The sequence below is a fragment of the Parambassis ranga genome, chromosome 14 (assembly GCF_900634625.1).
Source record: "Parambassis ranga chromosome 14, fParRan2.1, whole genome shotgun sequence".
NCBI lineage: Eukaryota > Metazoa > Chordata > Actinopteri > Ambassidae > Parambassis > Parambassis ranga.
In genome coordinates, this window is record NC_041034.1 from 11551666 (window position 1) to 11566124 (window position 14459).

Here is a 14459-nt window from a genome sequence, read left to right on the forward strand (position 1 = left end):
CTTGTATGATCTAAATATATTATCATCTAAATTATTATCGTTACCATGTAAATGACAATATTAATAATTCAGAGGTGATCAAAGCAACGCATTTCTAGAAAGTTTCCTATACTTAAAGTTCCAGAACCGGACATTTGTCTCCACCTTATGGCAGTGACAGTAACTACACAAACAGTTATGATGCTTGTGAATACTACTCACGTACAAGTGTTGAAAATATCGTCAAGGATTAAGAACCGGATTAAATATTCTGCTAAACTCAAGAGCTTCAGCGCTTAGCACACTAATCTTTATTTAAAGAATTCCATAACTTTGATGTTTAAGATGTAATTCTGTTATTGTACTATAAAAAAAACAAATAAAACAGCACATATCAAAATGATGAGCTAAATAACTCCCAGCTAGCAGCCAGCTGTTTTCAGATATTCCTTTAAACTCTCTGACCTTTGAGATGCTCTCTCGTAAGCTTGGCGACCGCTGCCTGCGGGTGGTGGTGGTAGCCATAGTGGTGGTTGTTTCCATGATTGTGGTGGACATATCAGACACTGCCAATGGGGTGGCAGAGGTGGTGTCGGTTGTCAGTACGGACAGCGAGTCTCCGACCAGTCGCAGGTTCCCCTCCACCTGCACGCTGGGATCGTTTTCTGCTGCCAGTTTCAGCACTTGGAGACCGTTGTAGTACAGGCCTGAAATCTGACCCTGAAAGGGCCGACCTTTGTCATAACCTCCAATTTTAATGGCTGCCTGGCTGTTAAAGATGGTCAACTGTCTCCCTAAAATCAGACAGAGACATAGAGAAAGAAAAGGTAGAAAAAGGGGGAGCAAATAAAAGAGCAGACATGGAGAAATTATATGAGATTATGCAGAGGAACATCATTTGAACCAGAAGGGTTTTAGTGAGTATAGACATTAGTAATTTGTTTAAAAGTCAGTTTAGATGTTAACTCTAATAGGGGTGGTTTGCATCAGGTTTATGGATTTTTGCTTAACACATGCAGATTACAACATGAGGCTATTTAGAGATCTATTTAAATGATTTTATAAGGCAGATTTTAGAATATCACAGAATAGATTTTAACTAAATCTATGGATTTATTTATCTTTAGCTCTACAATAACAGGTGAAAGGGTGTGTATCTTGTGGCTTGTTTTTAAAGAGAATTATTAAAATAGTATTTGTTGCATACTTCAGGCTGTGTAAAGCCTAATGACAATAAGAGTTAAACTCCCTCCTCCCACTGACTTCATCAGCCATTAGGTCATTAAAACATGCTTTGCTGTGTTCCCCCTTGTCCAATTGTTTCACCTCTCGAAAAGGGAAATGATATGCAACAGCACCATTGTGAGCAGCTTCACTGATAAGCAGCGTTACATCAGAGGAGGAGGACTGCAGTAATGGGCTGATCTCAGGAGAATACTTATTAGCAAAGTTAATGGCTGCAAACAGTGATCTACTTCAACAGTGTGTCAGAACTGTTTTGTTGCAGCAAAGAAAAAAACTTCAGCTTTGGAGCATGACTTGACACCGCAGTACAACGTAAGAAAAGACAAGGAGCAGGGAACAGGAGCAGGGGAAAGACGTTCAGGGTGTTTGCTATGGTTTAAAAGTTATTAGTTATAAGAACGAAACCTGGTCAACTTCAGATGTTAGTTTCTGTGTTGATGAAAACTTTACACAGCATTTTAGAATGATTACACACAGTATCTAATTACACATGAAGGATGATGGGGGGGTTGGACAAGGGTTATGTGTGTTTAGGTTATTTAGTTTAAAATCTTTAAGGTGCAGCTTCTCCACAAGATTAAAGGATGACAAACACTAACGACAAGTATGCTATACCCCTCTTTTTTACATTTATCCTTTGATTTACTAACTATGCTGTGGCTATCAAAAATCATAGCCAATACAAGTTCCAATTAAAATGGAAATACACATCTGGGTAGCTTGATCCTTGTCACCCTTGTCTTCTGGCACTGCACCTCTCATGGGGAAAGGTTATTTAGTGGTTATTTCAAGGTATTAATTAATTAATCAATTAATTTTTACCTTTATCGAGTAGCCACTCGTCAACTACCCGACCAAGTCTGTATGGGATTCTTTGTCTAGCAATAGCCAGTCGTTCATTATCATAGTGTCCTTCAAAGAATTTGGAGAGACAGATTAAAGGTTAAAGTCGGCAAGCTGAAAGATCACATGGTTAGAAACAAATGTTTATAACAAGTTATCAATTTTAACCCAGCTGTGAGTTAAAAGAAACTTGTGCTTTACTTAGTGTTATCTAGTTATTATGAGTCACAGTGTTAATGCTAGTTAGAGTAATGTTTAGGCTAGTTATAATGCTCTACTCTAGTTAGTGTCATTTGGCTAATTTTATTAAGCAAAGCATAATCTTCAGTGAAAAACAATTACAGCAGAATAGTTTTATGTAACATTATACAATGGTTAAATCACAAACATGTGAGAACATCTTACATGAAAGTAGTTATATCTTAAAGTCAGATCCTGCAGAGCCGACGCAGAGAGCTGAAGTCTTACCCCACTTAAGTTCCACAATATATGTTATATATTGCAGTGCATGGTGCTGTAACTTCCTTGTGAAATACAGGAAAGAGTCTTAAGTCTTCTGCCCTTTGTGTTTTTTGGTCAGATGTTTAGGTTTCTTCTTCGACACAATATACATCTGTACATACTACTTGTACCTTGTGTATGCTGGAAACACTGCCATTGCTATGTGGTTAAATAAGGACAGAGACTGTAGGGACATACTGTTGTAAAATCCTTTTGGTTTTTTATTATAAGGAGCCAGGGAACTATTGAGTTCCATGCTGGCCAACAAAAGAAATGTCATCATTTTAGTACTTTAGGACTCTTGGGAGTGGTGGATGTGTTATGGATCTATTTGCTTTCCTGTATTGTAGCAATGAACAAACACTCAACACAAACATCTGAATTATGTTTTTGTAAAAAAGGGAATCAGGGAAAGAAACTGCTCTCAAGTGGGGTAGGACATCCGCTCTCAGTCCAATACATGCAAACACAATGGAGCCATAAATCAACTAAAACTACAACAACAGCATGAATACTTTATGGACAATAAGAGGGTAAATATTAGTGTTGTAAATGTTCTCCATTCAGTCTTGTTGTTTAGCACTGAAGAATTTATCAATTTATCAATTTATCAATCATCAGCCACCAGATTTCCAAAAGGTGTTAAAATCCTTGTTGACATTATTCATAAATGACTACACAGACACTGCACTTATACTGCAACAAACATATGAATAATGAAACTGTAAATAAACTGTAAATGAATAAAAAAAACTGCATCTTAATATCAACCATGTTGTTGGGTGAGGGGTGGTAATAAATGACTAAAATGGGATTAGGATTAAAGTGCAACATAGACGAGGAGGCAGAGTACATGACAGTTAAAGTGGAGATTACTTAGGCTATATGTTTACACTGTAAGAATTATTACAGAGCAGCCAAAGATGCAGCTGCAGCTGGTGTGCTTGCACCATTTCCTCTTATAAATATGAGGGTGTATCACACCCCACTTCATGCCGTTTGATGTCTATTTTAAGTTAAAAAAAGGATCAATAATGTTTCATTATACTCATAAAATAGTCACCTACGTGTTGAACACTCCTCTTGTTTATGATTGCTGCTGTGCACTTCAGTCATTTACCATTTGACATGCTTCAAAATCACTGATTACTGAGTGGGAGCTGAGGTGTGCACACACATCCACTTCTCCAGGTTTGATTTATGTACAGCAATGGCATATGCGTGTGTGTACTTGGAGCACCAGCTGGAGGCAGAGTAGGGCCTTAGTCTCCTCCCGCTCTGCCAGCTGGTATACCTGTTCTGAATAAGGTTAATTGGTTGATTGGTTCAGAACAGGTTAACACTTAAAATGTTATATATTCAGGTGGTAAAATACTGGGCCCATGTCTATGATCTTTTGGAATGGTTGAGAAAAAACCCAACACAACCTGGCTCCAAAAACAACAGCAGCTGATGAAAATTCCTCCATTGCCAGACAGACATAAAGGCAACTTTAGCCAAATGTTTCAATTACATGATATGTTCGCGGAACGATAGCTGATAACTAGACAGGAGAACAAAATGATGATGATTATTATTATTATTATTAATATTTTGCTGGTATATTTCCTAGCAGCCATGCATTCTTCTGCTAATAATCTAATCCAGAGGGTCCATGCTCCATCAGATAACCACACCGTTTATCTCATTAGCCTTACCTGGTGGATAGCGCTCAATGACTGGCTGGTTGTCCACCTGGAGAGTGGCATTGCCACCGCTGCGCGTGAAGCGTACAACGTGGTACTTGCCATCATTTACTATGACAGCAGGCTCGTCAATGGTGATGTCGTCTGTCCCCACATTAAAGATGACGCCAATCTTTCCTTGATCCTGCAAGTGAAACACGAAGAATAAACCTGGCACAAAGTGTTGCAAACATCTTCCCATTGGTCTGGGGAAAACCCTGGACAATGATACTGGTGTAACATAAAAATAAATTAGCGTCAGGGCTAACCATACTTCGAGGCCTTCCTCAGCAGTTCAGGGCTTGGACTGAGCCCCCTACCCAGGCCATTGCCCTGGGGGCCTCTCTGTCCCACTTCAAACTGCAGCTGGATATCATCAGCACCGGTGTCATTACGGGGCAGTAATAGATGGTAGAAGAGTGCTGGTATTTCTTTGTTTTACAGCTCAGCTGTTACAAAGGCAAGCCACACACAAACATCCTAGTCTTTACTTACCACCACAGATATATGTGTAAACAGATAAACATTGAGACTATATTGTTTCGATCTACTTGTCAAACCAAAAACCTTCTGTCAACTGAAAACCATATTTTTTGTGACACAGAGAGTATGCTTGGTTCTTTTGAGTTCAGCACCATTTCCCCTCAACAGCCAGCTCAGGTTTCCTGACGTGAATAACTCCTGACAGAATCCTGCTGTTTCTCTTTTGGTTGACCAACTTCTCTTCCCTGTCAGCCTCTCGCTGCTCCTGCCAACCTTGCTCAAAGGTCAAAGCTGCGTCTGAAGCTAACCTTTGGGTGGCACTAATAAGAAACATTAGGTACAAACAGTGTGGGTTCTCTGTGCATAGCCTGTTGTAGCCTTTGTACATTGATTCACAGATTTGAAGTCTCTCTAAATGCATTTCAAGGCCAAAGTGTTAATGTGGTCATAAGAGACATTGTGGGAAACAGCACAAAAAAGCTGCAGGAGCACTTTTTCTCAGCTTGGGTTGCATTAACCTTTTTAGGAAAGGTAAAAATACAAAAGTGTGTAATTGTAGTGTCATTCACATTTACAATCAGCCAGATGAGTTCTATGGAACTGCATATGTGCATATAGGTAACAGCAATCATGCTATAATATGGTCCTCTCAGATGTGCAGATGTGATTCTTATTCAACCAAGCAGCTGCTTGCACTGAATCATACCTTCAAAGTAAACAGTGAAATTGGCTGGTGTTGTGTTTTATTGAAATAATATCCGGCATAGTACGCAATGTGCACAATATTTACTGGCCTTACAGCCTTTATGTAAATATATATTCAACTCTGGCCCTTAAGCTGAGTTCCACAGCTTATTCTTTAACATGCACCATTTAATATAGAGACCTGTTCCCTTTCTCTGCTACTTCCAATATTGCAATACAAAGACCAGAAAAGTCAAAAATGTGGACAGAAATAGTCTTTTCTTGCCTTGATGGTGGCTGCTATTGTGTGATGTAAAACCTGTCTCGGTGCTGTGCTCTCACCCTCTAATCATATGTAAAATCATTCTTCAAACCTTTTGAATTTAAAATAATTATTCATGCTGACACTTGGTGTTAAGTACAGAAGTGCTACGTCTCCTCAAAGACCTTGAACGTACTATTAACAATAAAATGTTAAGCTTCAGAAAGAGAGTTTCAGCTTATTTTATATAAAAGGACTCAGTCTTCATATTGAAGGTCAGCTACAGGCATGTGGATCTCTGGATTGTTTCTGACTTCTATAATCACCTAAAAGCTGTGATTAATTTAAGAGCACAACAACTGTGTGCAACTAATTTAGGCTACAGCTGGATAATCTAATTCACACAAGTCAGAAAAAACGTCTGCCCACCCACATGTCCTCAAAGTCAAGTTAATTAAAGTCAGAGTTACTAGGATTAGTGGGAGAACGGTGTGGCTGTGCAAACGCTCCGGAGTCTCAGTTTATTACATGAAATCATTCTGAAGAATCCTATTTTAAACTATAATTTAGATTCCTTATGTTTGAATGTTTGTTGTTATATCTACTTCATTTATCTTCATTCTGTACACTATTAGGTCATCCATGGTTTAATTGCTCATCTGCTGAAGCAAACAGATGAGTAGTCATTAGACAGCTGCAGGGTAACATGACCTCAGGTCAGAAACGCTGCTGCCAGTGCGGCCTCTGCTTTCTAAATTTTAGGAATTGATAGCCAAAAAAAAGATAAAAAATTAAATAATCAATAGCAAAGAAACATCACTGCATTCTAATTTTAATTAACAAAATCTTTTCCAGTTCCAGTTAATGCTCATGTGTTTGGCTGAGAAGCATATCTTCATAAAAGCTTTTGACAGAGTATTCCCTGCTCCCGCTAGCATTTTCATTGTGCGGTTTTAGCTCTTATCTGAGCTTCAGCCCAGTCTAATTCATTATAAAAAGAGAGAGAGAGGGATTGATTATTATGAGGATTTATCTTTGATTAGATGGAAAAGAAAGCCCTGGAGGAATATGGCAGTGATGATTCTTCTGTGATGAGCCATCACTGCCACCTGATCCATTTTTAAACAGAGCAGTGAGTGGACAGATCATGATTCTTTAAAGAAGACCAACATATCTGTCTGTCTCAGTTTGTCACCAGCCAACTGTCTTTGTTCCCTGGATATTCACTATAAGACCCTTTACCTCAGAGGAGGATGGAAGCTTTGTAGCAATACTGGTGGGAATGCAAATATTTATATATATATATAGTTTATAATGTCCCACAGGAATAACAGCTTTGTTTTATCAGCATAATGTTCGGTGTATATGGCTGATGTATATTTAAAAAAAACAGATAATTATAAATAAGGAATTGTCTTTCAGCTACTAATTATTCTCTGAATGCTTTGACACTTTCCAAATGAGCAAAGGAAAATATTTAATCTAAGTGAAAAATATCCTGTAATTATGATTCATTAACCTATACATAATATTTTGTAACCACATACACGTGTAAACTAAAATGTCCATCTGAGCCTCATTTGATAACGTCCATCTTCCATTTCTGAAGCACTGCTGTGCATCTCTGCTTCTCCAGCACTTTTAATTGTCATCATTTTGAGCAGTGAATGTTCTTTTTCATCTTATTAAAAACATGACCATTAGAGAGTGGCATTAGCCTCTCTAATGTGCTCTTCAGAGAATAACAGTTTGTTTCTTTTGTACAGAATAATTGGTCCTGAAGCTGGTGTATGTGACATGCGACCATTAAAAAAAAAAGAAGTAATCTCCTATAGCTCTGAATTTTCGATTATTCCTCATGCTGTAATAAAAAGCATAACATCTCAGGATATTATAAGAAGTGAATTCTATTTGGAGGCACTCCTGGATCCCTGTAGTGCATAAATCTCATATAATTTGTTTCCTTTACTATTTTCTACTATCCCTTGTGGCCATGTGTCTTATTCTGACCAGTGTACTGGTTCTTTCTGTCTTCACCTAGTTTTCACAGCATTCATCATCTTCAGACAGCAGCTACCAAAATAAAAAGGAAAAAAAACAGGCTGTGATAAAACATGGAATTAATAAAAACATAAATGAAAAACAACTTAAGGTCCCTAAAAAACAAGAAGGTGTGATATTGTGTTGAGAAACTAAAAAAGAGAACCTCAAAACCCTTTGAACTCCTTTGGATTCTTCTCCGCTGAGCAGTAATAAGGTGTCAAACTAACCAATCTGTCTGAGTGCAAGGACTTGGCAGATGCTGGTAAAAAAAAACAAGTCTTTTCAGCTGGATTTGCACGCAGACAGCAGTCTTTGCGTTTACAAGCAACAGTCCAAGGCTTTCAAGGTCAGTTTCACACTTTTAAACCTAGAAATACAGTTTAAATGAGACAGTTTGAATAATGGGGGGGGGGGGTTAGCCATTCATTCTACATGTATTTAAGCGTTTAGTCTGGCAACAAACACAGAAGTGTGAAACTGTGACTGTAATTGAAAGAAATCATTTCAAAATATGTACTGGACTGTACTTGAAGAGAGTAATGAGTATTAAACTACTTCATGTCTTGCATTAACAACTCTATTTAAGGCATGTGTGGATTATCAGGGAAAAACATCTCTTTAACGCAAATCCACTTGTTATTTGTGCACAAAAATCTGATGAATCACAGATTTATGTTCTAATAAATGTGGGATAAAATGGCTCTTACGGGCCATTTTTAGGTGGTTTTAACATGAGGACTCATTTTTTTTGTCCTGTGCTTTGGCAACAGATGTGATTTTAATTATTACTCAACTCACAGACGTTTGACAGATCTCCCCTTGGTTTCCATCCTGGCACACCTGTCCTGTGGATACATACTAAAAAGGCTGATTTCCCTCCAGAAAAGATACTGTCGTTACTGGCATCTGCTAAAGAGTCACCTGGTTTCTATCAACACACACACACACACACACACACACACACATATCACCAGGAAGTATCTTTTATTCTACTGACGTGTGTGCTACATCTCTTTCTTCTGCCCATAATTTATTTTTTCCTATTTTATCTCAATGCTTTGGACTCAGATGGCACTAATCAGTGAATCACACAAGCTGTGATGTTTCTGTGCCAAGGTAGAATAATGTGGTGTAGTCTAGCTAACTTAAAAATAGACAATAAGAGGTTTAGTTAATCTAATTTTATTTAATTAAGATCGGAACATCAGTACTCTCCCTTATGTGCATATATGTTGTTGTTGAAACCTTTGTTAACTTTGGCACATCTTCTCCCCCTTTTTTGTACATTTATGCTTTTATGATGATGTATGTAGACTCTTAGTCACTCAGGATGTTTTCATTCAAAAGCTTAAAGCAGGGCAGCTGGATTTATTAGTGGAAGATGTTTCGCTGCTTCTCCAAGCAGCTTCATAGCTTCATCCAACAAGCTCATTATGTAATTACTCAGGCATCATCTAAAGTAGACCATGGTCAAACATAATCTAAATTCTTATTATCTTGTCCACCAAGGATTTTGTCCTCTGTTTGACACCACAGCATCCCTTTATCTCAGTATAAGCTACAGGCGATTGTCATAAATTGGCTCTGTGTAAAACGTTGTCATACTGGTCAAGGCAACTCAGGTTGCACCATTTAGGTGCCTCTTGAGGAATAAGGATTTACTCTACAGCTGTTTGGCAACTATAAATGTGTGCTTATCTGAAACTGCCTGTCCCACTATTGATTTTTATCACTCTGGGGTTATGTCAAAGCAAGTGGCTGCAAAATGTTGATTTTCTGTGGGATTATTTAGTAACCGCTGCCTCAGTTAACATTTATATATATATATATAAATGTGTGTGTTACCTAAATGAATGAAATGAAGGTTCTTTTTACTGTTCTGTTCTTCAATACTCAGATCACGAGCTACTAACTTGCAGAAGAAACTTAAAAAAAAAAACAAATATATTTGAAAATCTGCCTGCAGATTCATTTTATATACTTGTCATGTATGACTCCACATTTTGGAAAGTGAATATGAACAACAGATTTAATTTTTAATCTTCTTAAAGTGTGTAGCACCACCACAAAAATGAGAAAATATATGTGCATGTGTATATGTATGTTTCCTTCCTGTTTGGGGAGAAGTGTTTCCTGTGTCATGCCTGTTAGCTGGGTGTGGCTTAGCTTTGAAAAAGGGCGAGTGAGAAATGTTTGAGGGGGGGGGATAGTACCCAGAACCAGGAAGGAAAGGAGTCTGTGGTTCTTCAGGGCCCACTGGGGTTTTCTGTGAAAAGGGGACCCCAGCGAATACACAAGAAGGGACTCTGAATGTCTGAGAAGGGGGCTAAACAAGCCTTAAGTGAGAATAAAGACTGGGAAGAGAATCACCTCACCACAAAGCCCGGATGGAAACCCCTGGTGTCCAGGGTGAGTGAGGGAGAAGCTTCTAACTCGTTTTTTGCTACAACTTGTATTTTGGACTTTATTTTTGTTACCTTTGAAAGACTTTGGGATTTATGGGACCTTTCATATGGAATGGACATTGCCACCCACAGGATAAGAAGACTGACATTTTTTTTCTTTTCTTCTGTCTTAGTAGGATGTGCCTTCAGCCTCCTTTTGGACTGCCTGTTGTGGTGAAAGTTTTGCGGGAAAGGGGTGGAATTTTGGTTGGGTGAGAAATACTTAGATTGGAAAAACCCTTTGTTTCCTTGTGGGTCTGTGGTTCACAGTGAGGTTTAAGTTATCCAAGTTGGTCTTTTCTTTTTATTAAACAATTGAAATTGGTAACGTCCCTAGTTTGTTTTTTGTGGTAACGTTGACTGTCAAATGATGGTCGAGTGTTACAAGTGTTCAGTGGAGTGTGGCACCTATCAATCTACCATATTTTTTGACATTTAAAGCTCAGAAAGATTCCCATCCTTACTATGTGAAGCTGAAGATAGTCTCCGAGCCCGTGGGTGCTTTCCACTCGCACCAAAATGGCATCCTTCTGCTGAGTGCTGAAGCCAACGGCTAACCGGTCAGCTCGGGTGCTCGGCCGCTCGTTGGGGGCCCATGTGAATGTGATAAGAGCGCCTCCTTTCCCAAAGATATATGTGGTTCCAGCTGTGAATAGGAAGAGAAACATAAGACACAGACAGGTTAATGTAAATGTATGGGATTTGGGTAGTAATGTTAAAATGATTAGAGGGTTGGTAAAGACAACATTATTTGTTATTTCTAGTGTATAACTACCATGTCCAATGTGAAAATGATGATTCCTTCTTATTTTCTTTAAAATCATTAAGGAATGGAGCTGGAATGTATTAATGAGACCTGCTTAACTGTTACATCCCTGTTAAATAGCTTTTACATAACTGTAAACTAAGAGTGGAGTTTTATCATCCTGACTCAGCACACAATCCACACAAACACATTAAATCTATAAAGTTGCATTTGTGTGTTGTTTTTCCATTGCACATGAAGCATGCTTCTCTGAGAGCCTCCAAAAACATTCTCTGAGCATAAAAAAACATCATTTTCCATCATTATCCCTCACCTGGTACCTTCATCTAAGGTCTGAATCACTCTATCAAACATAATCTACAATAGTTGTAGCTTCAGTCAACCTATTTTCAACACTCCAACAATGTGTGTGAAGTTATTATTGTTATATAATTGTATAAAATAGACTGATTAAATGTTTGGCAAAGCAATAGTGTCTCCTTGAAGTTAATCCTCTGCACTCCCTTAAAAATCTATGTCTCCTTAAGATTAATGAGCCATATTGATGGTAATTTGTCATTTACAAGTCTTGGTCGAATTGCAGAAATACCTGAGAAAATCCATGCGGGCTTGCACTAAAATCCATTCGCTGATCAGCTTGTAAATCAGACACCTTCTCCGGATATGAGCTGATATGTTCCTAACCTCTCAGACACCTCTGATTGTTAATTAAACATACATTTGCAAAGTTCTTTCAGTTGGAAGCTGTAATCCATTTTGCATAATCCATGCAAATTTAAATTGTGTCAAACTGAAGTTAGCTTTGCTCAGAGTTAGGTGCTGACTGGGGAGGGGACCAAGCTGCTGATGAAAACATTATGCCATGATAGATGTGCAGTCATCATGCTACACGGCACAGCTGAGGTGACAATTACCTTTGATAGTACGCCACAAAATTCATGTCATTACGGGCTTGTTTTAACACCTGAAACCTAAGTGTTGTTTTTATGACTGGTATTTTTCAATGCCTGAATTTCCTCAGATTTGAGTATTGAAGCAGCACTTAAGATAAAATTGTACCCTTGTTTCCAAAGTGTCTTCTGCTCAGTGAAATGGGCAGGCGCCACAAAGGCTTCCTGTTGACAGGAACTGCTGCTTGGACGCTTTCTAAACAATAATCTAAAGGCTCACAAAAACGCTTTGCACTGACTTTAAATTTAATTGAAAGGGCAGGTTCTCTGACAGTCGTTGTTTCTAATAAAATTATTTCTTAGTGAGGTAATCTTAATTAAGTCAGGGATTTGCAGTCAAATGTGAGGCGGTGACATGAATAGAGTCTCAACGAGTTCTCAATGAGTGGTTTTATTGGTTTCTTTCTTTCAGTGAAAGTTATCTACATCTGCCCTCTCTGTTCTCCATTCTTCTCTATAAAATCACTTTTCCTTAGAGAATTAGACCTCTTTTCTTTTTACACTGACATGTGATGGATTTTTTCGTTGCTTAATATTCAAATCACACACTCATTTTATATATCTCTGTGTTAAACACAATGTAGAGGATGGATATTGAAAACAGTCCTGCTCGCAAGCTCGATGTAATAATCCAACATGAAGCTTCACTAAAAGGCTGCGTTTAATTATACTGTATATGACTCCTGTCTTTATTTAGTCTCATGAAACCAAACCAAAACGCAGGGAAAGCCAAGATGCGATCAATTAACTTGTTCTGAGACCCGATCAGGCCTCATTTCAATTGTTACTGTGCATTAAAGTGAGACGGTGTGGAGAGTAAAGATGTGATAAATTGGGTCATTTAACACATACATTTATGAGAAGCCATGTTTACCTGCTCTGTTCTGTGAATTGGCTACATACACAGAAAATTGCTTTTTGTTGTTACACACACCTGCACTGAAAAAGTTGTTCATTATAAATACTGTGTAACCCATCCTAACTTGACAGTCCATCTGTGGGAAAATACATTCTAAAGTTTAGATGCAGCAGCTACATGGATCCAGCCCACTGTATTAGTGTTTTAAGAAAACATCTTTTGAAACTACAGAGTATTTTAGTCTGAAAACTCCCTTTGAAAGCTTGCTGTTTGCTGAGCTGTGGTGGACAGATAAATGGTAAATTCTGCACTCATCTTTTAACCTTAGTACCTAGAGCTCATCAAACATTTCTCACTCACACATTATCACACGCTGGCCCGCCTAAGGTGCACTTTGGAGTTCAGTATCTTGCCTAAGGACACATGGAGGGGTGAGGAATCCAAAAGCAAAACCATATGATCAGCGGACAGCCTGCTCTACCACCTGAGCCAATGCTGCCCTCAGAGTGACACAAAACATTAATCTGTTACAGCACAGATTGCTGATAAGGGTGACTGCCGAAGCCTCGGTTAAAATTTTACAAACTGTTCCTTCTCATGATGACCTAAACCGAGATGTCCACATCCAGTTCCAGGGGTGAATATTTGGGCTAATCCTGCATATTTTATAGAATCAGTACCAGCTAACATACCGGTTAGTTTATTCTCCTCTTTTCTCTTTGCCTCAGCCACTTGCTGCCAGCAGTTAAATGCTAAGTTATGTAAATGTGAGGTCACATCAGTGGTCAGTAATTAACATTAGTTTTGTGAATAACCTGATAAGCCAGAGTTTATATACGAAATGGATATGCATGGGGTAGGACCTTTACATATTACATAAGTTTTGTGTCAAGGAAATTGAGGATTTCTGTGAGGCTTGTATACTCTGGAGGCATAAATCCAACAACCAAATCCTGAAGGTAAATATGTAAGTTGTAAGACTTGAAAAGAAGGGGAGGCTTTAAAAAAAAACACTCCACTACTGAGCAGGTGGGGTTCAGTGAGCTACTATTAGCTGAGAAAGTGGAAGGGTGAGCTAGGACACCATGCACTCTTGTTACTTGCATCATGAAATATGGAATATTAATGCACCTGAAGGAAAACATGGGAGCATCTGTCTATAGACAGCGGTAACTCCTGCATTAGTCATGACGTTGAGGCATTTCGTTACACCTTTCTGCCTGACTGTTCTGTCTCCTCCTATCTATTCTTTCCTGTAGTAGACCTGCATCAAATAAAGCAGGTAGTAAATCAGTCTTGTGAAGATTATAACCATAAACATCGCCCATCCTTGAAGCGTTTCTCCGCTCCCTCTCGGCTGACTATCTCACAGGAGTGCTGTGCTCCGCTCTCATGGCTGTACAGTGCGCCTGTGCTTGATAATAAAGCTCCCCTTAGAGATTATGGACTGTATATCACATCATTATTAGCTGGGAACCTTGATAACTAATTACACTGTATAGTAGCTGGTCTACAAGATACATTTAATATTGGTGGAGTGGTGCTATAATCACTGTACAAAGTAAGCATATAAAAGCCTTCTCGCTAGTCTCATATATCACAAAGTTCAACAAGATCACAGCGATATCATACATTCATTTGCTTTTTAAAGGCATTGTAATGGCATCAACGAAGCT

At 38.5% G+C, this 14459-nt stretch overlaps 1 pseudogene; it reads right to left on the reverse strand.

Annotated features, from left to right (window-relative positions):
* LOC114445940 (neurexin-2-like) overlaps positions 1 to 14459 on the reverse strand; it is an 80363-nt pseudogene that overhangs the window by 4437 nt on the left and 61467 nt on the right.